The sequence below is a fragment of the Scyliorhinus canicula genome, chromosome 13 (assembly GCF_902713615.1).
Source record: "Scyliorhinus canicula chromosome 13, sScyCan1.1, whole genome shotgun sequence".
In the NCBI taxonomy this organism is placed as follows: domain Eukaryota; kingdom Metazoa; phylum Chordata; class Chondrichthyes; order Carcharhiniformes; family Scyliorhinidae; genus Scyliorhinus; species Scyliorhinus canicula.
The window spans coordinates 101,228,956-101,255,371 of record NC_052158.1 but is presented as its reverse complement, the minus strand read 5'-3'; the positions used below and the strand labels follow the sequence as shown (position 1 = coordinate 101,255,371).

At 46.4% G+C, this 26,416-nt stretch overlaps 1 protein-coding gene across 10 annotated transcripts in view; it reads left to right on the top strand.

Annotated features, from left to right (window-relative positions):
• The window catches only part of LOC119976272 (transient receptor potential cation channel subfamily V member 6-like), a 177,183-nt gene that overhangs the window by 14,063 nt on the left and 136,704 nt on the right, over positions 1–26,416 (top strand). The window lies entirely within an intron of this gene.

Genomic DNA, 26,416 nt, shown 5'->3' with positions numbered 1-26,416 from the left:
TGTAACAAGTAATTATATATTCAAAAACATTTACTGTAATCAACATGTTGACCATTTAAAATTACAATTTGAAATGATATATTATAATGATATATACAAAGCAAACCATCCTTTCTTTCTGTGGGACTTCCTCCATTCACAAAATCAAATGCTAGGCAGATGACTTGTTGCAAGCCCCCTAAGTATATTCAATAATTAGCTGCAAAACTATTCCCTAATTTTTCCTCTCCATGGTCCTCAGGTTCCATGTTTTTAGTCTGTACTCTGCATTGTTCTTCTTCTAATTGACTTAGCTGAGATTGGAATGAAGAATTGTAAAAACATTTATTGTTCCAGTTTCTATAGTGCAAAACCTAACATCTTATTGCAATTTATATCCACTTGCATGTCTTAGGATTTTTCACTTAATAAAAATGAATGCAAAGTTATTTGGTCCGTTGGAAATCCGCTTGGATCAAAGGTGTTCGGATTCACCTTCAGCATAAAAAGTCTTGGTAGTGTTGTCATCCACTTGATGACTCTGCTTACATTGTGTGACATAAGTTAAATGTTCCTCAGTCAGGTGAATTTTAAAAAATCTTTCCTTCTTCCAGAAGGAAACTGCAAATATAAAATACAGATTGCTGTGCAAGTTAAGTATAATGTACAAGCTGAGTGGGTGGTTACATTTACCCAATTATATTTGCTACCTGCTTAAATCACGACACATTTGAATTGTCGGTCCTGTAGTAATGAATTTGCACTGTGGTACAGGAGGTACAAGGAACTTAAAATGAAAAATTGCCAAAGTATGCATCAGGGGATAAAGATGTTTGCACATTATACTCTACATTTATTTTGGCTACATGGAATGCTGGTTTTGAGATAATATCACCATGTGACCACAACAGAGAGGTGTATGAAATCCATCAGGGAGCCCACAAAACACAAGTCAATGCCAAACTCTCGTTGTGGATTCTTTGGTTAAATTGTATCAATCCCGGTTAAAGATAAAGATTTCTATTACATGCCTGAGTGTATTTTAGTTTGACGAATGCAACCTCCTACAATAGATGGTTTCACACTTCTTCCTGTTCTCAGCTGTGTAATAGAGGCAGCAAGTTGAGGAACTGAGTCATATTCTGTGAAGCCAAATGAGAAAATTGCATTGTGGAAGAGGTGTTTTCTCCCATAAGGTGCCGAAAACTCTTTTTAGTCACCCAACTTTGGATAAATGTGTTGTGGGTATTAATGTCAATGGGGATGTGCACCACCATGCCAACCATCCAGAATACAGGGCGGGATTCTCCGACCCGGCGGCGTGAATCCCGCTCTGATGGCGGCTGCCGTATTCTCTGGCACCAGTTTACGGGTGGGGGCGGGGATCATGCCGCGCCGATCGGGGGCCATTGGCAGCGACCCCCCCGGCAATTCTCCGGGCCCCGATGGGCCGAGCGGCTGTTCGTTTTCAGCCAGTCCCGCTGGCATGAAATGGACCTGGCTGGTAGGCCAGCTGGTGCGGTCCTCGGGAGCGGAGGGGGGGAGGGCGCGGGGGGATCCCGCATGTGCCTGAACATGCCGGCCCTTCAGCGTCAGTTGGCGCAGCGCCAAACCCTCCGGCGCCGGCCTAGCCCCCGGAAGTGCGGAGGATTCCTCAACTTCTGGGTGGCCCACGCCAGAGTGGTTCACGCCATTCTTGGCGCCGGCGTCGGGCCATCCCGCCGATTGCAGGAGAATCCCGACCACAGTGGCTGAGTTTTGAACATGGCAAATTTAGTTGAATGGCAAAGCAGTGCAACTCTGGTCTGAGTAAGTAATTGGGGGCACCTTGTTCCTCAGGCATGATTTTGAAATGGCAAGCACCTATATCATTACTTTTCAGAGGAAAAGTTTAAATTTGATGTGCCTGACCTTCATTCAGCTGAATATGTAATTTAACTTTTTGACAGGATTTTAAAACCTTGATCTTGGATTCTTGCTTTTCAGCAAAGATGTTGTTCCACAAACATTTCTTTGAAGTGGCATCTTTCTCAGGAAGGAGTGATGTTAGAGCTGATGTTGCTGCTGGGAAAACCTTGGCATCCTCACTAGCCTCACTGTGTGTTTATCAACCTTGCACATAACTGGCGAAAGAATCATAGAAACCCTGGAGAGACTGCAGAGATCGCATTTAGCCAGTTTTCTTGGGGTTGTGCATTATTTTTGCAAAAAATAAGGTGCACAGTTAGGAGACCCTCACCATGTAAATTCCCCCCCAGATTTCTTGCTATATATGGTTGCCCAAGGTCTCAAGGTATCAAAGTATTTCTTGTTTTTGAGCATTGCTGCAGTTATAACATTCATTAAATCAGGGTTGCAAAATAATGCCAATGCTATGGGGCATGAGCTTTGTACTGGATGCAATGAGGTAAATTATTGTGTGACTGCTTCCATTGCTTGGCAGTCAGGTTGGGGTGAGCCTCACGCCCATCTGATGGAAATAATCCAAAGCTTGACCAACTTTCATGTTATGGCTTCACATTGATCAAATTGCTTATCAAAAGGTGTGAAATCTGATGGCTCCACTGAATAGCCCAGCCAGCCCAGTAAAGCTGGGGAGGAATCGAGGGCCATACATGGGAGGTTGGGGAGGTAGGGCATAATTTTTCATATCCCTGGTCCCATGAAATTATTTGCAAACTGTTTTCTCTGTTTTAAGTAGGGCCTGTAGTGGCCCTTTAAGGATTTCTCAGAATCTAAGGGATTGGCCATTTAAGACTGAGATAAGGAAGAATTTCTTCACTCATAGAAGATGATAAATATTTGGAATTCTTCATCCCATAGGGCTGTGGAAGCCCAGTCATTCAGCATGCTCAAGACAGAAATATTTAGATTTCACACTTACAATCAATGTTTGGATTTTGCACTTACAATCTAAGCTTGATCAGGTACCACTAGAAAGGCAACGTCATAAGATAAGAGCGCATGATGTTGGGGATATTATATTTGCATGGGTAGAGGATTGGCTAACTAATACATGGATGGGAAAGACATTAGCGGTGCAAATTTGAAGGTAACGAGACAAATTCTAGGAAAGATTAAATGAAAAACTGAATTAAAAGTGAAACTTCCAAACAGCAATGAAATTCCTTTCAGGGTAAGAAAAGGTATATCATTGAGTGAAAATGGAGAAGTATCAAGACTTAGACCGTAGCAGTTGAACAAGGAGGTCAGGATATCTTGTATGTTGAGAAAGATTAATTTGAAAGATAGTAAAAGTAAATATAGCATAGTGATTCTTGGATTGATTAAAATGTTGATTCAGAATGGCCAGTATGAGTTTTGGAAGAAATAAGAGAACAATAGACAAGCTGGTGTGGGAACACCTAGCCAGCTCTGGGAACAATAGAATTGGGTTCAAACTAATTGGCTGAGCTGAGGCTGCTGCCAATCTCATGTTGGTCCCTGATTTCAAGATGGCTAACTTAACAAAAATGGATGAGGATTTGGCAAATTTGTCTATTGGGTAGGCAACCCAGGAATGTGGATTAAGGGTTTATGTATTTTTAAATCAAACAGAATGATGTCAGTATGTTCCAATGGTTAAAAGAAGGGCATGTGTAAAGCCAAGCTGTTACAGTTGAGGCAAATCAGATTGGAACAGACATTCTGCACACTTCAGGAATTTAACTCACAGGAATCCAGGGATTAGTATATTATACACAACTGAGTGAGATTAAAACAAAAGGTGGTCAAGAAATGTATAGAATAGAAAATTGTATGCAATTATGATAGTAAAAGAATCATTTTTTCAACTCTGTTAGAAGCCAGACAACTATTCCGAATCATGTAAGGCCAATAAAGAATACTGTTGACCGTATTCAGACTGATCATAAATTACTATTTTGCATCAGTCACTTCTATCAATGAAGCAAATTTTCAAAGTGTTTGACCCTCCGAATGGAATCAATTTATTATTAAAATGGCAATGTTAATAGATTATAAAAGCTCAAAACTTATGGGGCTTCAGGGTATGAATAATATCCATCCAAGGATGATTGTGGAGATGGGGCAGGTGCTCTCTGACCCCCCCCCCCCCCCCCCCTTGCCCCATGGCTGTATCTTCAAAGGTTCAGTAGAATCGAGGATAATTCCTGTGAGTGGAAGCTAGTTCATGCAATCTCTACTTTGAAAAAGGGGATAAATCAGAGCCAAGGAGCCTCATGCCTCTCACCCTGGCAACATTCTAGGGAAGGTACAAGGAAGGTTTGAAAGAGATACCCTTTATGATCACATGGAAAGGGACAGAGCCGTTATGATCACACAGCACGACCTCTGCACAAAGAAGGTGCATAGAAGTATAAGAGGGATAATTGAGGATGTCAGTGGGGTCATGATTCATGGAAATTGTTGACCTGGAACTGATGGGAAACTTACACTTGGTTATGTCAACAGAGAATCCTGGGGTGTCAGTGGCAATTTGATTCACTGCATTCGGAATTGGTACAATTGAATAGCCAAGAAGTGTAGTTAACAAATATGGTTGCTGATGGTATGAGACTGCTGGTGCCCCCCAGGCATCAGTCCTAGGCCTGCTATTATTTGTTTTCTTTGTTAATGACATGGGCAGGGGTTGTTAGAGGTGTGGTCAGTAAATTTTCAGATAGCACCACAATTTGTACAATGATAAGACAGTACAATCAAATGCTAAAATATTTTGATTTTTGTTTTTAAAGTGGAAAATTATGTATGAATGACTGACCTTTAAAAACTTTCTTGATGCATCCTATTGACGCTCTATATAGTGGGTGAATGGGCATGGAAGTTCTATAGCTTGCCATGGGAGGCATAGATGGGATGTATTTAAATGATGAGGAGGTGTAAGTGGTGAGTGAGACCTTACTGTTTTTATTATAATTCAGAGGGTGTCTCACAACACTGAAGTGAGCATTTTAAACAGCCCGCCTAGGCACCCAGCAGCTCTCAGAGCTGCTTCTGAACTCATTCTGGGGTCAGCTGGTTCGACTGCAGCCCAAAATTCCATCTTTTCAAGCACTTTCTTCCGAAGTGGATGCACTGAGCTGGCAAACCTCCCAACTCCTGCTACCCACCTAAAAGACGAAAATCCAATCTAAAGTATCCAGTCATGATGCTCTTGTCATTCGGCATTTCAGCTTTGATTTGCCAACTACTTTTTTTCCTGCCCATCAATTTTGTAGATGTGTATAACTTATACTCTGAAGATCCCCAAATTTGTATGGTTAAATTAATTCATTTGAAATATAGAAAGTCTAGGCAAACACAGCAGCACAATTTTATACACCACAAGCTGGTTAGTTACTGCCTGAAAAATTCCAGAAGATGTTTGAAGTCCCGAGCAGTTATTGACGAACAAATGGTAACTGATCGGCATGAGTAATATCCCCGAAAATACACATCACACCAATAGTTGCCCACCTGACCTGTACTTCCCAATTTGCCTTTTTTTCAGTATTGGGAAAGCATTCTCTTTCCCATTGGAGCTATAAATATGGACCAGTCTTTTATCTCTCCTTGCTCATTTTGGGTATCTGTAGGTGTTAGTTTTGTTCAATGTTTTCATAATAGTTGCTTTCTGGATCACAATATATGCTGTTGATTCCTAAGACAAAGAGAATACACCTGCAAATTCTGACCACATGCACACATTTTACTTATAAAGGGTCCTTCTAAGCCACCCATGTGGAAGGCAGAAAGTGCAGATCGATTACAAGCTCACAGTATGCCACCTGCCATGTTGATGAAGGTTGTAAAATTGGCATGTATTTCCCACACCTGAAACAGGTGCTAGACTCTTGTAGATGTAAATAGGTGACCTAACCATTTTATTACTGCTCTCACTGCAAGATTAGTTTCTCCTGTGTTTGGTGGATCCGACCAGAGATCAGGCTATTTTGGATCTGGTAATGTGTAAGACGGTGGTTTTAATGAGCAATCTCAGAGTAAAAGATTCCTGAGGAAACAATGATGATAACATGGTAGAATTTAGCATTCAGTTTGAGAGTGAGAAACTTGGGTCAGAAATAACTGTGCTAAACTTAAATAATTGTAATCATAAAGGAATGAGGGCAGACTTGGCTGAAGTGGCATGGGACAGGAGTTCAGCAGGAAAGATGGTTGATCAGAAATGGCAGTCGTTTATGGAGTTCATGATTCACAACAAAGATATACCCCATTGGGAAAGAAAGGAAGGGGATAAATCAACCATGGTTAATCAAGGAAGTTAAGGATGGTTTTAAACTGAAAGAAAAAAAACATATGGCAAAGATTAGTAATAAGCCAGAGGATTGGGAAAGTTTTAAAAAGCAACAAAATATGAACACAAAATAATGGAATTGGAGAAGATAGACTATGAGGGTAAACTAACAAGTAGTATAAAAACAAACAGCTAGAGCTTCTTTAAATATATGAAAAGAAAGAGAGAGGCCAAAGTGAACATAGGCCCCTTAGCAAATGAGACAGGGAAAATAATAATGGGAGACCAGAAAAATGAGTTAAACAAGTACTTTGCATTAGTTTTCACAGTGGAAGAAGATAATACCATTCCAAAAATACTAAATAATCAAGGGGCAAAAGGGGGGAGGAAATGTGTACAATAATTATCACTAGAGGAAAAAGTACTAGGGAAACAAATGGGGCTAGAGGCTGATAAGCCCCTGGACCTGATGGGTTGCATCCCAGGATATTAAAGGAAGTAACTACAGAGATAGTAGATGCATCTTCCAAGAATCCTTGAATTCTGGAAAAGTCCTAGTGCATTGGAAAACTGTGAACCCAATAGCCTTATTCAAAAAGGGAGGCAACAATCCGGTAACTATAGGCCAGTTAGCTTAACATCTGTCATTGGGAAAATGGTAAGAGTCCAATAGAAGAACATTTAGACTCTGCTTACTCCGAGTAAGCAGACTCAGCATGGCTTCATGAAGGGGAAATCATGCCTGCCAAATCTTCTAGAATTTTTGAGTGGCAATGAGCAGGATAGATAAATGGGAACCAGTAGATGTAATTTACTTTGTTTTCCAAAAAGCATTCGATAAGGTATTGCACAAAAGGCTACTTAATAAGATAAGAGGGCATAGTGTTGGGGATAGGATACTAACATGGACAGAAGATTGACGAACTGATGGAAGATAGAGAGTTGGGATAAGAGGTGCATTTTCAGGATGGCAACCTGTAACTAGTGGAGTGTCACGGGGATCAGTGCTGGGACCATAATTATTCATAGTATATATTGATGATTTGGACAAGGGACGTGAATACATTATTGCCAAGTTTGCGGATGACACAAAAATAGGTTGGGAGGCAAAGGATGAGGATGACACAAAGAGTCTACAGAGGGATATAGACAGGTTGTGAGTGGGCAAAAACATGGCAGACGGAATATAATGTAGGAAAATGTGAAGTTATGCACTTTGGTTGGAAGAATAGAGGAGCTGAATATTATTTCAATGGAGAAAGACTGCAGAAAACTGTAGCACAGAGGGATTTGGTGGGCCTCCTGAATAAATCATAAAAAGCTAGCCCGCAAGTTCAGCATGTAATAGGGAAATGGAATGTTGGCCTTCATTCCAAAGGAAATGGAATATAATAATAATAATAGCTTATTGTCACAAGCAGGCTTCAATGAAGTTACTGTGAAAAGCCCCTAGTCGCCACATTCCGGCGTCTGTTTGGGGAGACCGGTATGGGAATTGAACCTGCGCTGCTGGCATTGTTCTGCATTACAAGCCAGCTGTTTAGCCCTCTGTGCTAAACCAGTCCCTGGCTGTGGAAGTCTTGCCAGAACCATGCAAAAAACAGTAAGAACATAGAACATAGAAAAATACAGCACAGAACAAGCCCTTCGGCCCACGGTGTTGTGCCGAACTTTTGTCCTAGATTAAGAACAAATTAATCTACACCCCATCATTCCACCATAATCCATGTACCTATCCAATTGCCACTTGAAGGTCCCTAATGTTTCCGACTCAACTACTTCCACAGGCAGTGCATTCTATGGCCCCACTACTCTCTGGGTAAAGAACCTACCTCTGACATCCCCCCTATATCTTCCACAATTCACCTTAAATTTATGTCCCCTTGTAATGGTTTGTTCCACCTGAGGAAAAAGTCTCTGACTGTCTACTCTATCTATTCCCCTTATCATCTTATAAACCTCTATCAAGTCGCCCCTCATCCTTCTCCGTTCTAATGAGAAAAGGCCTAACACCCTCAACCTTTCCTCGTAAGACCTACTCTCCATTCCAGGCAACATCCTGGTAAATCTCCTTTACACTTTTTCCAAAGCTTCCACATCCTTCCTAAAATGAGGCGACCAGAACTGCACACAGTACTCCAAATGTGGCCTGACCAAGGTTTTGTAGAACTGCATCACCTCATGGCTCTTAAATTCAATCCCTCTGCTAATGAATGCTAGCACACCACCAGCCTTCTTCACAGCTCTATCCACTTGAGTGGCAACTTTCAAAGATCTATGAACATAGACCCCAAGATCTCTCTGCTCCTCCACATTGCCAAGAACCCTACCGTTATCCCTGTATTCCGCATTTATATTTGTCCTTCCAAAATGGACAACCTCACACTTTTCAGGGTTAAACTCCATCTGCCAATTCTCAGCCCAGCTCTGCATCCTATCTATGTCTCTTTGCAGCCGACAACAGCCCTCCTCACTATCCACAACTCCACCAAGCTTCGTATCATCTGCAAATTTACTGACCCACCCTTCAACTCCCTCATCCAAGTCATTAATGAAAATCACAAACAGCAGAGGACCCAGAACTGATCCCTGTGGTACACCACTGGTAACTGGGCTCCAGGCTGAATATTTGCCATCCACCATCGCTCTCTGACTTCTATTGTTTACCAGTTCGTTATCCAACTGGCCAAATATCCCACTATCCCATGCCTCCTTACTTTCTGCATAAGCCTACCATGGGGAACATTATCAAATGCCTTACTAAAATACATGTACACCACATCCACTGCTTTACCTTCATCCACATGCTTGGTCACCTCCTCAAATAATTCAATAAGACTTATGAGGCAAGATCTACCCCTCACAAATCTGTGCTGACTATCCCTAATCAAGCAGTGTCTTTCCAGATGCTCAGAAATCCTATCCCTCTGTACCCTTTAGTTAGAACATATGGAATACTGTGAACAGTTTTGGTCCGTTTATCTAAAAAAACATATACTGGCATTGGAGTCAGTCCAGAGAAGGTTCAATAGGTTGATCTTGGGTATTGAGCGATTTTCCTCCTGAGGAGAGGTTGAGTAGGGCCTGTATTTGTGGATGTTGAGACAAATGCGTGGCTACCTTATTGAGACATATAGGATTCTCAGGGGGCTTGACAGGGTAGATGCTGAGAGATTGTTCCCTTTGTGTGAGAGTCTAGGACCAGAGGACATAATCACAGAGCAAAGGGTCGCCCATATAAGACAGAGATGCTGAGGAATACCTTCTCTTTAAGGCAGTGAACCTGCGGAATTCTTTATTGTAGAGGCTGGGTTGTTGAATGTGTTCAAGCTGAGATAGGCAGATTTTTAATCAGTCAGGGAATCGAGGGTTATGGGATAAGGTGGGAAGGTGGTGTTGAGGATTAACATATTGGATGAGAGATGATCTGATTGAATGGTGGAGCAGGCATGATGGACCCAATAGCCAACTTCTGCTCCGATGTCTCATGGTCTTATGGTGTTGAGTGTACCGAGGAACCAGAGAAATATGGTGCTCTACAGTTCATCCTAACAGTTAGTCCTTAAATTAACTGCCAGGTTGGTATCTACCAGCAAGATACAATTTTAAAATATACTTACCTGAATGGGAAGCCAGCAGAAGCAAATGCGCTAAAGGGTGAAACCTTTCTTATTGCACTGACAAGTTGGATACCACAGTGGTCTGTTCTGGGTTCCTTATGGTTCCCACTATTCATAAATTGTTTGCAGGAAGATACTTGATATTGGCCAGGTGCTTTTGCATGGTTCAATTCCTATCTGTCTAGTCATAACCAGATAATCACCTGCAGTAGCTGCTTTTCCCCAAGGCTCTATTCTTGGCTCTCCAATTCCTCAAATACATGTTGCCCCTTGTCCAAAAGTCCAATGTTGGATTTCACATGTACTCAAATAACACTCAGCTCTACCTCACCACCACTCTTAACCCCTTCCCTGCCTCTGATATGTCACACTACGTGTCCGACATCCAATCTTGGATAAGCAGAGTATTTGTCAGACAAGTTTTCCCTGCCCGGTGGAGGTGGATACGAGGCAGCAAGTCCCAGAAACTGCCGTTGAGTCAGGATCCCAATGTCTTCATGGTCTCTCTACCTTTCCCAGGACAGATTGGTTTCGTAAGTAATTAGAAAGTGGTTAAGATAGTTAAGAAGTTAAGCAATTAAGGTTTGTTTTAATCCTGAATTCTGGAATTTTGTGCCAGTGACTTATTTCCTGAAATTAAACAAAATCCTGCAGATGTTGGAAATCTGATGGAATAACCAAAAATGCTGGAAAATCTCAGCAGGTATGGCAACATCTGTAGAGAGGGTTAACATTCAGAGTTGAATATGACTCTGAGATTCATATGGAAGAGACAAGCAAGGTGTCTTCTGTAGGCACAAGATCACTTCTTTATTATGTGACTGAGCATCTCGGGACAATCAGGCTGCCTCAGCGGATTATTTCTAACTCTGCATCCTTGCCCTTCCCAATGGAGCAGGTTAGCATGCATTATCAGTAGCTGATAAGGTGCCCTCCCCTCCCCTATCCAGCCCCCATGCACCTACCACCCAGGTCCCTGCTTTTTGTCAAGTTGAGTGCCTTCTTGTCCTGCAAGGACACCTGAAGAAGGAGCCGTGCTCCGAAAGCTCGTGTTTGAAACAAACCTGTTGGACTTTAACCTGGTGTTGTAAGACTTCTTACTGTGCAAGGATGAAAGCAGTGGTGTGAATGTTCAGAATGGCTTGTGTAAAGATGAGGGAAGGTCATGATTTGTGCTGGGTAACTACGAGGCATGGATGTGAGAAGGCAATAGGGTGAATGTTGGTCATTCAGAGATGGGGATGTGGGGTGTCTGGGGAGAGGAGAATGAGTGGCTCTGCAAGGTGTCTTCATCTCCGGTGTGCTGTGCTTTGATTGGGAAGAGAGTGTGGGCTTAGCTCCTGAAAGTTTTACTTGCCTATTATACACCAGGGGGTCCTAGATCCTCTTGGCATATTGTCTCCAGGATGGAGGGACCACACGTCTGGTGCTGATTTTTATTGTTGCCTGTTTCCATCCACACATGCTTGTTTGGAAAGACTATCCTCTTCCTCCTGTCCTTAGGGGAGCTCACCTCATTGCAGCCTCCCCGTACCCTCAGGAAAGAGAGAGGGGTCTGGGAGGCAGCCTTCGGTCTGCTGCACCTTTCCAGCAGGAAGTGTAGGTGAGAATATTTGCCCATGTCTTTGGCCTCTGCCACAAACTCCATTCCTAGGTCCCTGTTACCATCCTTCTCCAGTTTGTAATGTCCTGTTTCAGCAGTTCTTAAACTGTTTTGGTTGAAGACTATACCTTTGCAAATGGATTAGCGACCACAGACTGACTCGTCTCCCATCTAAATTTTACTTGGTATATAAATATGCTGCATGTAAAGAGTGATTTAGTGGGCATGAATCTACCACCGCCCGTGTAGCGCCTGCCGGGAGAATAGAGAGAGAGCCCCTAAGTGGGGTTCGTGCCAGGTGCCAAATGATGCGCTATGCTCTTGGCCTGCAAAATGTGACGCAATCTGGTCCACACCCTTATTCGGTATGAACCAGACTGGCATACTTAAATGAGCCTTTAAACGCCAGAAACGGCATGAACTTGATTACCATGAATTACATATCACTGAACAGCTAAATGCCAATGCTTCCGCGAATGTTAGATATTAACCCCCGCCGGTATTGTGTAACGCAGGCAGGAACTACTATTGGTTCCTGAGAACCAATCATGATGACTGTTCGGGGCGCAGAGGTGAGTATAATCCCTGCGTGGTATGAACATGGCTGACACCCTGGCACTGTGCCTGGGTCAGGTTGGCACTGCTGGAGCAGGGCCTTTATGGAATTTCATGGGCGGAGGGTTCCCATTATGTGAAGGGGGGGGAGTTTAATAGTGGAGGTGGGGTTGTTGTGCCTGAATGGCAGTGGGAGGGGAGGGGGTGGGGGGACGGGAGGTATGTGGACACTCAGAATGGGGGGAATGACCGGAGGTCGAGGAAGATGGTGGGGAGGCCAGGTCAGCCTGGTGCCCGTTTAATGTCGGGGTGGGTAACCAGACCATCAAGTGATGCAGGGGAAGTTGGCCCCCTGTGTTCGAAGGTTGTGGGTGTTCCTCCTGTTCTACCGAGGTTCATGGTGTCTGGGGGGGGGGGGGGGGGGGGGAGAAGTGGGTGGTTAGTGTGGGCCCTTAACTTTGAGAGCAAGGTGCCATTTAAAAATGGCGCCTCCATCAGTGTGGAGGTGGCTCCATCAGGCCCAGCCCTGACAGACTGATGTGTTTTTTGCTTTGACAAACACATGGATTTTCCACCACTAGAAGCGAAGTTCCCGACGCAACAGAGAATTGTGTGTCAGGCAGAAAATGGGATGGTCACCAATCCGGTTCCAATTCTCTGGTCCCCTGCTGGCAATAGCAGCTAGTTACATGCCCTATAAATGGGTCATTTGAACCAGAATGTTTATAAACATCTGGGAGTTAAGTGCTTTCACTTCCTCTTTTTCTTAGCAGAATGCCCTTAACTGCTTTTGATATGGTGACGACCTGTCAATCATAGCTAGATGTTTATAAACATTATGGTTAGGTTCATATTAGAGTACTTCAGTATTCAAGTGTGAAGGGAGATGAAAATGAACAATCCAGGCACCTACCTGTCTGGAAGCTATTATCATGTCAATTACAGCGTATAAAAGCTATTTCTTTTTGAAAGTGAGTAGAAGCCTCACAGATCAAAGGATCTGAGGAAATTTAAAGCCTTGTGACTGCTATGAAGTAACTGCTGCTTTCTACAATTATGTCTGAGGCAGCAGGTGTAAGGGACAGGTAAGTGAAAAAGCAGTGGTTTTCACTGTAGCTGTCTGGACTCCTATTTAGATTTTGAGGGGTGGGTGGTCCCTGATAGGGGGGTCTCTGATATAGGGAGGTTTGATATAGGGGGTCTCCGATGGTGGTTTGGAGATCATGGCGGGGTGTTGTGTCACCCTCATCCATGCAAGCTGTGGTGCGAGTGACACAACAGTTTCCTTGGCATGAGCTTATATTAAGGTGGAATAGGGTTATAAGAGATGATGGGGTGGATTGTGGGTATGGGTTAGCATGAGTTGCCATTAAGGTGGTATATGGGGGTATAAAGGGCCATGGACGTTGGTGGGGACATTAGTTGGCATGGGGGTATGACGGATCTTTTGGGGTGGAGGAGGGGCAATGAGTCGGCATGAATTTGGCATGAATAGGGAATGGGTGAGGAGGTGTAAGGGTTGAGGCTAGAGGGTCTAATGATTAACAAAACAACTGGAAATAGTCCCAGAGACCAAGGCAGGCCTTTTGAACAGTCCCATTTAGCTGCCACTCGGCTACCGCTCTGACCCCCTCTGATCAGGGGCGTTGAGCCAATTTCCAACCCGTTCCCACCCCAGGACTTGATGGCCAAGGAAGGTGCATTCATACCTCAGTCAACAGATTGAGTATCAACTTGCAAAATCCTTCCAACACACCAGTTGGTCAGCCATACTTGATGTGGAGTGGGGCTCCTCAAGGTGTAAGCCTCTGGCAACAGGCAAATTATCTATTCGAGGTTTTTAAAGAAAACATTCCATGGGGGACAGCTAGAAGTCTGTGTTGTGCACCACTAGGTGCAGGAAGAAGAACAACCTATTTAATTATCTTATGAAAACCACGATTTGAAACTACCACCCTTTCAGGTAGTGCATTTGGATCATCACCACTTGTAGCACATAAATCTTTTCCTCATACTACCTTTGATTTTTTTGCTAGTCACCTTAAATCTGTGGTCTTTTTATTCTAGACCCCATCCACCAATGGAACATTTATGTCTGCTTTGTCTCGGTACCTCCCAATTTTGAAAAACTCTATCCAATCCCTTTTGAACCCCCCCTTTCTCTACGGAGAAAATCTCCAGCTTCTTCAATCTATCTATGTAACTGAAGTCCCTCATTTCTACAACGATTATAGTAAACCTTTAAAAAAAAAATTTAGATTACCCAATTATTTTTTCCAATTAAGGGGCAATTTAGCGTGGCCAATCCACCTACTCTGTATATTTTTGGGTTGTGGGGGCGAAACCCACACAAACACGGGGAGAATGTGCAAACTCCACACGGACAGTGACCCAGAGCCGGGATCGAACCTGGGACCTCAGTGCCGTGAGGCGGTTGTGCTAACCACTAGGCCACTGTGCTGCCGTAAACCTTTTTTAACACCCTCTATATGGCTTCATATTGTTCCTAATGTGTGGAATTGGATACCCAATTGCAGTTGTGGCCAGCCCTATGTTCTTGCTTTAGTACTCTATACCTCTATTTATAAAGCCCAGGATCCCGTGTGCCTTTTAGTCTGCCTTGAAATCTTCTGTAATTTGTGCCCATAAAATCCCAGATCTCACTGCTCCTGCACCCCCCTTAAAATCTAACCGATTTGTGCAGTTTATCTCTTACACTTTTGCACGTCTGTGTTAAATGTCACCTACCACGTATTTGCCCCTCCTGCTAACCTGCCTATATCCTCTGCAAGTCTCTCATCATCCTTCCCATCCTTCACTGCACTTCCAGGTTTGTGTTGTTTAAATATTTTGAAATGTTGCCAGGTATCCCCAAGTCCAAGTTATAAATAGATATCATGAAGGAGTGTGGTTCTAGTGCAGTCCCCTGGGAACTGTATTGTATACCTTCCTCCAATCCAAGAAACAACCATTCACCCCTACTCTCTGTTTCCTGTTATTTTATCAAATGAATGTAAAGTCCTTAAGCCAAGCAGTTTCTTCTGGTCCTGCTGTGTTGAGTGTGGATAGGCCGCCACTGTGTCTGTGGATTGGACATTCTTTTATGATGCGGTGCAGAGTTTGCTGTCTCCCTGTGGAGGTTGGCCAGTACTGTGGCTGGCACTGAACCTCTTCAGGGTGGTCTACACTTTCCTAGGAATGTTAAAGTTAGGCAGTTGTTGGGCTGGGTCTGAGACCAGGTACTTGTTTGTCATGTCCAATGATCCCCATTCATTTGTCCAGGAGGAATTTGCAAAGTCCGGTGTGGGAGGGTTTTTCCAGATTGGCCTTCTTGATTGGAGTCGAGCCTTGGGTGGGTGAATAGATCAGCATGGATTAGCATTGTTTCCTGTCACTTAACCAACATTGTATCCATGCTGATATAGTCCCTTTTATTCATTGGGTTTCAAATTAGCAGGCAATCCTATTATATGGCACTGTACACTTTTTAAATAAGGGAGCACTATGGTGGTGAATGAAATTGGGACTTGATGCTTATTAAAATACAAATAGTGCTACTTTGGATGAGCTCAAATTTACAGATGGGGAAAGGCTGACTCGGAGAACAATGGAGGGTGGCATGGTGGCACAGTTCCAGGGACTCGGGTCAAATTTTGTTCTGAATGATTGCCCATGTGGAGCTTGCTTTTTCTCCCTGTGTCTGCGTGGACTTCCTCCGGGTGCTCCAGTTTCCTTCCACAGTCCAAAGGTGTGCAAGGTAGATGGATTGGCTATGCTAAATTGCCCCTTGGTTTCCAAAGGGTAGATGGGGTTATTGGGATAGGGCGGGGCAGTGGTCCTCGGTCGGTGCTCTTTTGGAGGGACAGTGCAGACTCGATGGGCTGAATGGCTTCCTTCTGCACTGTAGTGATTCTATTCTATGAGCAGGTTCGGTAAGGTTATGGGGACCAGGCAGGGGAGTGGGCTTGGGTAAGGTGTTTTTTCGGAGGGTCCTTGCCGACTTGATGGGTCAAATGGACTCCTTCTGCACTATAGGGATTCTATGACTTCAGTAGAGTAGTCAGATCTAGATATAACAAAGGCACTGATGTATATTTGGCTAATAGATGAACTAAGGCAGGGATGATACATAAAGTTGGATACAGAGTTGGATGATGGCGTGTGGCAAGGGAATTTTAATTTATTCAAGGAATGTGGCTGGGCCAGAATTTATTTTCTATCCCAAATTGTCATTGAGAGGGTGGTGGTGAACTACCTTCTTAAACTGCTGTAGTCCGTGTGGTGTCAATACACCACAGTGCTGCTCGGGAGGGAGTTCCTGGATTTTGTCCCAGCAGTAGTAAAGGAACGGTGATAAATTTCTAAGTCAGGATGGCTTGGCGCGAAAATTGCAGGCAATGGTGTTCCCTCGCGCCTGCTGCCCTTGCCCTTCTAGATGATGGCCGTGGGTTTGGAAGGTGCTGTCGAAGGAGCCTTGATGAGTTTCCACAGTGCATCTTATGGTTGATGTTCACTGCTGCCACTATACCTCGGTGGTGGAGGGAGTGAACATTAGTGAATGCGGTACCAATCAAGTCGGCTGATTTGTCCTGGATGGTGTTGAACTCCTTGAGTGTTGTCGGAGCTGCAATCATCCAGGCAAGTGAAGAGGATTCCATCACACTCCTGACTTGTGCCTTGTAGATTGTGGACAAACTTTTGGGAGTCGGGAGGTGAGTTACTCACCATAGGATTCCTAGCCTCTGACCTGCTCTGTAGGAACAGCATTCATCTGGCTAGTCCAGCTCAGTTTCTGGTCAATGGTAACCTGTAAGAAATTGATTGTGGGAAATTCAATGATGGCAGTGCCATTGAATGTCAAAAGGCAATGGTTAGAGTCTCTCTTGTTGGAGATGATCATTGCTTGGCATTTGTGTGGTGCAAATAGTACTTGATACCTGTCAGCCTAAGGATTTGGACAGGGACTGATTCAGTAACTGAGGATTCACAAATGGATCATGAAAGAGTTGCTGAACATTGTACAATCATCAATGAACATCTCCACTTCTGACATTATGGTGGAAGGGAAGTCATTGAAGCAGCTGAAGATAGTTGGACAGAGAACACTACCTTGATGAACTCCTGCAGTGAAGACCTGGAGCTGAGATGACTGACCTCCAAACAACAACCATCCTCCTTTGTGCTAGGTATGACTCCAACCACTGGAGTGTTTACCCCCCCCCCCCCCCCCCCCCCCCCCAATCCCATTGACTGCAGTTTGCTCGGGATCCTTGATGACACACTTTGTCAGGTGCGGCCTTGATGTCAAAGGCAGTCACTCTCGCCTCACCCTGGAGTTAAGGTCTGCTCTCCGTGTTTTAATCAAGGTCAGGAGCTGGCAGAACCTAAACTGAGCATCAGTGAACAGATTATTGCTAAGCAAGTGCTGCTTGATAGAACTATTGGATTTGGATTTGTTTATTGTCATGTGTATCGAGGTACAGTAAAAAGTGTTTTTCTGCGAGCAGCTCAAACAGATCACTGAGTACATGAAAATCAAATAATTTTTTTAAAGTACATAATAGGGCAACACAAGATACACAATGTAAATACATATTTGGTGAAGTATACAGGAATGTCGTATTAATATTACTTTACTGATTAAGAGTAGACCGATAGGGTGTAATTGATAGGGCTTTGTCCTGCTTTTTGTGTACAGGACATAGTGGGCAATTTTCCTTATTGTCCGGTAGATGCCAGTGTTGTAGTTGTAGTACCGGAAAGGCTTGGCTAGGGGTGCTGCAATTCTGGGGCACAAGTGCAATGAATCAGATTGGCTAAAGACTGGCATCTGTGGGGCATCTCCAGAGGAGACTGAGATGGAACATCCACTTGGCACTTTTGGCTGAAGTTTGTAGTAAATGCCTTGGCTATGTCTTTTGTACTGAGGTCCTGGACTCCCCCATGATCGAGAATGGGGATATTTGTGGAGCCTCCTCCTCCAGTGAGCTATTTAGAGTAGACCTCCATCCATGCTGGATGCAGCAATTGGGCCTGATCTGTTTGTTGGGATATGTGGTTTTTTCAGGGTCAAGTAGGGCACCAAGGTTGTAAACTGTCTGGTCCAGGCTCAGCCATTGGCCATGAAGGAGAATAGATTCGGTGCGTGGTGAATGGAATTTGTGGTAGGAAGCCAAGACAATAGCTTCAATCTTACCACTACAGTAAGTATTTGCTTTAAGCCGCCCTGCTAATTGTTGTTTAATTTTAATGTTATTTGTTCTTTAGCACCTGCTTTTCTGATTTGCATCATCATTTTTGCTTTTACATCATTTGCACTCACTGCACTCAGGCCCAGCCATTGCCATGTTTTGATTTTGGAGCTGCCAACGTCACCAGGGGCTGAAGCTGCGGAGAGAGAGGGAATGAGGCCTCAGATCTGGGAGCTGGAATGCAGGCAAGGCTTTGGCCTGTACAGTCACTGCCACTTGCAGAGGTGCCATCGCGGCTCAAAATGAGAAGCTGCTAATGGGCTGGTGAAATGTGAGTAACCGGCCTTGCCAGGCTCAATCTGCAGCACCCAACCCCCCCATCCCCAGCTTTTTCTGCGCGCCCACCATGCCCCACTGCTGCCTCAAAGCACAGACTTCCCAGATCAGTCTGTAGTCCACCACGCACCTCAATCTGTGCCACAAACCTCCCCCCCCCACCCCCCCCACCACCAGCTAAATCTATGCACCCCACCCCCCACAGCTCAATCCATATGTGCCCACCCCCTACAACTCAGTCCGCTGAACTCAATTTGTGGCCTCGGACTAGGCTTCACCCCGCATACTATCCAGAAAGTATCTAGACTCCTGAGAGAGAAAGAGAGACAGAATGGGAAAGGAGCGAGAGGGATAATGGCCGCGATATTGCATCCGTGTTCACTGTGAGCGCAAACGGCGGATGCAAAGTATCCTGAGACTCGGAAACGACAATCTCGCCGGCAAGGGGCGCGATTCTCCGATTGTGGGGTAGAGTGTCCGCGAGTGTTTCACGACAGCGGGAAACGGACACGGGCAGTAGCGATTCAGTCCCCCACAGGGGGGCAGCATGGCGCTGGAGCGGTTCACGCCGCTCCGGCCTTACTTCCTGGCGCGCACTGGGGGCAGCGCCAACCCGCGCATGCGCCATGGCCTTGCTGAACGCTCTGGCTCCGATGCAACATGGTGCAGGGGTTCTGGGGCCGGACGTGCAACAAAGTAGGCCCGCGGGGGAGATGCTGGGCCGCCGATCGGTGGGCCCGATCATGGGCCAGACCCCATCGGAGGCCCCCCACAGGCCGCCCCCCCCGACCATTCACGCAGAGTTCCCACCGACAGCGACCAGCTGTCGACGGCGTCGGCGGGACTCTGCTTCCCCCCCCCCCCACTCACCGAAGACTTTCCCACCAAGAATATCAAGAACCTTATTTAAATAAATTTTAATACAATTAGCAGGTTTCTTTGCCATATCGTCCTCCAACATTTGGAATTCCCCCCTCGCCGATGTGATGTTCTATCGGTGAGGTATACAACTGCTTTTTTTAAAAATGGGAATCAGGCTAAGGGAATCAACTGGGGGTGTACAGGCAAATTTGCATTATCTGGAGAGAAACGCTGGTTGTGTCTTCTGGATGTTTCCCCTCTGCCCCACTCTGTGAAGAGAATGGTAAATTCCACCCACAGACTCGGAAAGGTGAGAGAGAGAGAGAGTCAGGGGGGAAAGGAGAGGGAGTCAGATTGGGGAAGGCGATCGAGAGAGGGAGTGTGACACTGAGTGGGACAAGAAAACAGGCAGCAAGTTGAGCTGAGTTTCAGGCGTGCTGTAGGTGAGACACAGAAGTTGTGCTTCCCATGGTTTGGTTAGGTGCTTTAGTGCTATCAATTTGAACTTGTACAATATTTCTGTTATATTCAGTGATCTATTTCAGTTTGCACATTATTATTGCAGGAATGCAGTGTTGCACTTGTATAGTAGAGCAAGTGCCCCCCCCAAGGCCATCCCCCGCAAGATGAACGGCAAAATCCCGCCGGGCAGTACCACATCTGAACGGCGCCGGCGGGAGTTGGCCTATCTCGGCCCAATGCGTGCAGAGAATTGGCGTGGGGGCCGCTGGTCACCAGAGAATCGGCAGAGCGGCGTCGGAGAGGCGTTGCATGAATCGTCCCCCCACCCCCCCCCGCCGATTCTCCGACCTGGCCCGGGGTCGGAGAATCCTGGGCGGGATCTCATGGAAAGTTACAAAATTCTAACAGGATCAGACAGCGTAGATTCAGAATGTCCCGATGGTGGGGAGTCCAGGACTAGGGATCATAGTTTTGTGTATTCATGGGGTAAACCTTTCAGGACTGAGGTGAGGAGGAATTTCTCCATCAAGTGAGTGGTGAATCTGTGGAATTCACTACCGCAGAAAGCAGTTGAGGCCACAACGTTGTGAAATTTCAAGAAGGAATTGGACATAGCTTTTGGGGCTTAAGGGATCAAGGGATATGTGGGGAAGGCGGGAGCAGGGTATTGAACCTGATGATCAGCCATGATTATAATGAATGACAGAGCAGGCATGAAGGGCCGAATGGCCCCCACCTAAGTTTCTATGATAGAATTGCAACCAGAAGAGGGCTGGTTCAATTTATAGATTGAAATCCAAAAAGTTCAGCAGAGCAGAGGTTTAGGAGACGCAAAGAATGATGTAGTCATTTATGAAGCAAATGTTTTGTTCTACTATCCGATATCTTGAATGCTTAGGGAGAAAGTTACATTAGTAGCCAATCCTTCAGTGTACAAGATATTTTTGTTGTGCTACTTGACAATAAAATCCATGTCACAGCTTCACATACTAAAGATATTCCAGACAGCATGTCTGGAATTGAGAAAACAGCATCAACAAGACCGATTTATGAAAATCATTGAAGCCATTTAATTTCAGAATGAGCAAAATGCTCGATCAATCATTCATTGTTGAGAGTTATTCTTAGTCAACTCCATATCTGAATGGTCATAGTGACATTTCAACAATAAAGTATAAATGAGCAAGTTGATCTTCCTTGTGTTTCTGATGGATAATCTAGAGCACAGTGGTAAAGGTTAGCATGGTCTCCTTGTGAACAAAATACTTTCTAAAATGATTAGTAATGCTGACAATTGACAGAGCAGACTATGATTTTGTGTTTAAATGATCTGCCTTCTTATACGATGATAGATGCGAACTATAACCCATGAATTCTCATTTATCAGAGTAGCATTTACAGTGATGGGAATGAATCCCCATAGTAGTAGAGAGAGCCACAGGGTCCATGATTCCTGGCCTTTCCACCAAGTTGTAATGACTGACCATCAAAGGTCCATTCTGTCAGTTCTGTAAATCCCAAGCTGGCTTTCAGCAGTAAGTGTCACTCTGGTGATTCCTTCTCCCGTTCTCACCAGGGCAAATTTTTCAGTGTCCTTAAATTGCAGTGGGTTCCGTCTCTTCAATCAGGAACAGGCTTTTCCCTGCATTCTTCCTGGAAGTTCACAGAAAAACAACCTTTTCCATCTGCACACTGCAGCAACTGCTGTATCTTCCTTGCTCTGTCTCTCGCGTGCGCATTCTCTCTCTCTCTCATGTGTGCGTGCTCTCTCACACAAGCTCTCTCTAACATTTTCCCAATCACAGATGTCAAACTAACTGGTACCTTTTTTGAATAAGGGTGTTATATTGGCAGATTTCCAATCCTCTGGGACTTTTCCAGAATTTAAGGTGTTTTAAAATGACTTGTGCATCTCAGTAACATCTGACCTGGGCCCAAGTCCCCATGGTAATCAGCCCCACAGGCTTGATATTGGGTAGAATTCATACAGTACCTCTTGACTATCTTCATTGCCCATTTTTACGTTAAGTTAATGAGACAGTTTAAAACATAACCATCTAATAACCATTCATAGCAAATACAATTTTCGTGGTTAGTTTTCTGATGGTCCTTTATTCTTGATTGGTAATTTTCTTAGCTTCCCAAATTTGAATTGGTCGTTATGGTTAATTGTAGTTATTGATTATGGGCATGATCTAACAAAAAAAAAGTCCCAATCTGGGTGGGATTAGCGGGGGCATTCCCGGTGCTTGTAGAGGTGTTATGTTGGCAGATTCCGCTATCAAACAGCACTCTGTTAACCTTTCAGGCCTCCACAGGGAGCACCCTGCCGAGGCTGCACTCGGTCGCGTTTCCTGCACTGAGGAGCTCTGCTCGCCAGTGCAGGAAGAGCAGGAAGAGATCGGAGTGCCATTTTCAAATGGCACCCGATTCTTTTGACCCCTGGACCCATGCAATGCCCCAACTCTCTGTTGGTGGGACCTTAAGCTCCCCACGCACCCCACATTATATGGACAGGGTGGGTCCAATCCCTGGCACTGGCAAAATACCACATGGGCACCCTGGCACAGCCAGCCTGACCAATGGGCACCCCGGAACTGCTATGGTGCCCAGGTGGCATTAGCAATGCTAAGGTGCCACATTGACCACATTTCATCCACCTGGGTGCCTCATCGCCTGGAAGAACCTTCCCGCAAGTACTGTTCCACCTGGTCCCCATTTGAGGCGGCCAGTGCTAAATAGATCCCGGGTGGAGTCTCCTTGCTGAGGCTGATTGATCCTGGGAGCTGGTTAGTCCTGGCATAGGTATGGTTATGTGAGCAGTTAAGCTCACTTAACTATGCAAGTCTGAATTGTGCCCATTGTGGGCGGGATCCAGATTGCAAGATCTCATTGGAGACCAGTCCTGTCCCGGTTCCAGTGGTTCGCGGCTGGTAAATCATGCTGCATATCAGAAAATCATTGTGGATTGCTTTGTATTCCATACATATTTAAAGTCTGGACTATGCAGATTGTTTTTATTATAAATATGGGACATATGGTTGATATGTAGAACATTAGCATTTTTTATGTAAATTAAAATTAAATTATGGATATTATTATTTTATCCTGTATAACTTCATTAAATAACTTGCTGTTTTTAATTGCATCCCCTGTAATATTTGTAGTGCAAGTGTATCGCATGATGAGAGTTGTGTCCAGTTGCGACTGTGCAATTGTGGTGCAGGAACGGCAGATGAATCAATGTGTGAGATGTTCCTCAAACTGTTGATATGGAGGGTTCAATGTCATTGACTGTGAAAGCAAAACATAAGAAAAAGTTACAGATGGCTCCGTGGGGGAGGGGGTTGGAATTTCTTTCTTTTTAAATGATCGTAATGGAGGAGGGTGTCCTTGGTCTGAAGTTATTGAACTCAATTTTAAGTCATGAAGGCTGTGAAGAGCCTAATCCAGTTTGGAGTCGGCTTCATTTGAACATTGTAGCAGGCCAAGGACAGAAATGTGGACATGAGAGCAAAGTTGTCGGGTTTAAATGGCAAGCAACAGGAAGATCAGAATCGTGCTTGTGGACTGAGAGATGTTCCACAAAATTTTTTCCACCACGAGAGAGAACAAAAAATTATTGCCTGAGTTTCTGTAACATCTATCAAATTTTCCCTCTGGTTGAAATATAATTTTCGCCGAAACTGTTCAATCTTGACACCTGTTTCAGTCACCAAGATGCCGTCACGCAGGCTTCCTAAGACCCTCTGGCCTCAAATGTCAAATGCAGAGACTGCTTGAACAGATGAAAGACATGAGGCTGGATTCTCCGACCCCCCCCCGCCGGGTCGGAGAATCACCGGGGGGGGGGGGGAGGGGGGGGGGGGTGTGAATCGCTCCCCCGAAGTCTCCGGCACCGGAGATTCGGCGGGGGCAGTAATCGCGCCCCCCCCCCCCCCCCGGTGATACTCCGGCCCGCGATAGGCCGAAGTCCAGCTGCTGTAATGTCGGTCCCACCGGTGTGAATCAAACCACCTCCCTTACCGGTGGGACTGGCGGCGCGGGCGGGCTCCGGGGTCCTGGGGAAGGGTGCGGGACGATCTGGCCCCCGGGGGGTGGGGGGGTGCCCCCATGGTGGCCGTGCCAGCCCGCGATCGGGCCTGTGCCGTGGGGGCACCCTTTTCCTTCCGCGTCGGCCATAGACTACGCGATGGCCGACGCGGAAGTGACCCCCTCCAGTGCGCATGAGTGGGGATGACGTCAGCAGCCGCTGACGCTCCCATGCATGCGCAGACTGCCGCCGGCCGGCGAAGTCTTTTCGGCCCTGGCTGGCATGGCGCCGAAGGCCTTCCACGCCAGCCGGCGGGACAGGAACCATTCCGGCGTGGGCCAAGCCTCTCAAAGTAAGGGATTAGCCCTTTGCACCTTTGGGGCGGCCCGAGGCCGGAGTGGTTCACGCCACTCCATCCCGCTGGGACCCCCTGCCCTGCTGGGTAGGGGAGAATCCAGCACATGAAGTGGGATTTACCCACCACCCTGCCACTTGTTTTCACCGGTGGAGGTGGTCCGCCAACAGGATCTACCGACCCTGCCGTTGTCAACAGGATCTCCTGGTGACAGCATCCCTCATCACCGGGAAACCAGTGATCTGGCGTGGGACTGGAATTTCCCACTACTGTGAACAGCCAATAAATTCTGCTCATGGGGCGAAATTCTCCGATCCCCAGCAGGGTCGGAGAATCGCCTGGGGCCGCCGAAAATCCCGCCCCCGCCATGGCAGAGATTCTCCACCACCCGGGAAGTGGTGGCGGCGGGAATCACGCCACTCCGATCGGCAAGGCCCCTGCGGCGATTCTCCGGCCCGCGATGGGGCGAAGTCCCGCCGCTGGGAGGCCTCTCCCGTTGCCGAGGTTTGAACCACCTCTGGTGGCGCCAGGATCGGCGGCGCGACCGGGCACGCGGTGTACTGGGGGGGGGGGGGGCGCGGGGCGATCGGACCCCGGGGGGTGCCCCCACGGTGGCCAGGCCCGCGATCAGGGCCCCCCGCTCAGACTCCGGGCCAGTGCCCTGGGTGCACTCTTTCTCCTCCGCCGCCGCCACAGCCTCCGCCATGGCGGAAGCGGAAGAGAAACCCACATCGCACATGCGCCGGTCTTGGCGGCAGCTGGCCGCTGACGTCACCACCCGTCGCATGCGCCGACTGGCGAAAGCCTATCGGCCAGCCCCGCTGCCGGGCGGCGCCGGTTTTTTGCGCCGGTCTTCTGGTGCCAACCGCTCCGGCGCGGGCCTAGCCCCCAAACGTGCGGAGAATTCCCCACCTTTGGGGAGGCCCGACCCCGGAGTGGTTGGCGCCACTCCCCTACGCCGGGACCCCCCTCACGCCGGGTAGGGGAGAATCCCGCCCCGGTAACAGTCATATCTTTGTGGGTTTATATCACATATTCATAACAGTGGTCTCAGCTATGTAAATGTCTCTGGGAAGGAAGCATAGATTTGTAAGAAATAGCACTTTGTGTTTAATAAAGGGTAACCCATGCTACTTAGCTGTACTAATATGAGCCTCATTTTTTTTTTAATAAACAATTTTATTGAGGTAGTTTTTGGCTTTATAGACAGTTACATACATCATCAGAAAGAAAGCAAAAAAGGCAAAAATGTGCAAACATCCACGTACTTTCAATACTTCAATCGTAACATACTGCACAAGCCCGCTCCTCTCCCACCGGTACTACCCGCCATATTTTCCCTCCTACTCTACTCTACCCCCCACCCCCTGCTGACGCTCACTCTACCGCAAAGAAGTCAATAAATGGTTGCCACCTCCGGGCGAACCCCTGCACAGATCCCCTCAAGGCGAACTTAATTTTCTCCATACCCAGGAAACACGACATGTCCGCAAGCCACCACTCAGTCTTTGGGGGCTTTGAGTCCCTCCACGCCAATAATATTCGTCGCCGGGCTATCAGGGAAGCAAAGGCCAAAACGTCGGCCTCTTTCTCCCCCTGGACCCCCGGGTCCTCCGAAACCCCAAACATTGCCACCCCTGGACTCATTATCACCCTTGTTTTTAGCACCCGGGACATGACCCCCGCAAATCCCTCCCAGTACCCCCTCAGTTTAGGGCATGCCCAAAACATGTGCACGTGGTTCGCTGGTCCTCCCGCGCACCTAGCGCATTTGTCCTCTATCCCAAAGAATTTGCTCATCCGAGCCACCGTCATATGGGCCCGGTGAACGACCTTAAATTGAATCAGCCCGAGCCTAGCACATGTCGCGGTCGAATGTACCCTACTCAGGGCCTCTGCCCACAGCCCCTCCTCCATTTCCCCGCCTAGATCCTCCTCCCATTTAAGTTTCAGTTCCTCTGTCTGGGACCCTTCCTCCCTCATCAGCACCTTATATATACCCGAGACTCTACCCTCCCCTTCTTCCCTCCTAGAGACTATTCTGTCGAGGATCCCCATTGGCGGGAGGTGTGGGAAAGATGGGACCTGTCTACGAACAAAGTCCCGCAACTGTAGGTATCTAAAATCATTTCCCCTTACCAACCCAAATTTCTCCTCCAAGCTCCTCAAACTCGCAAAGCTCCCTTCCAGGAACATATCACCCACCC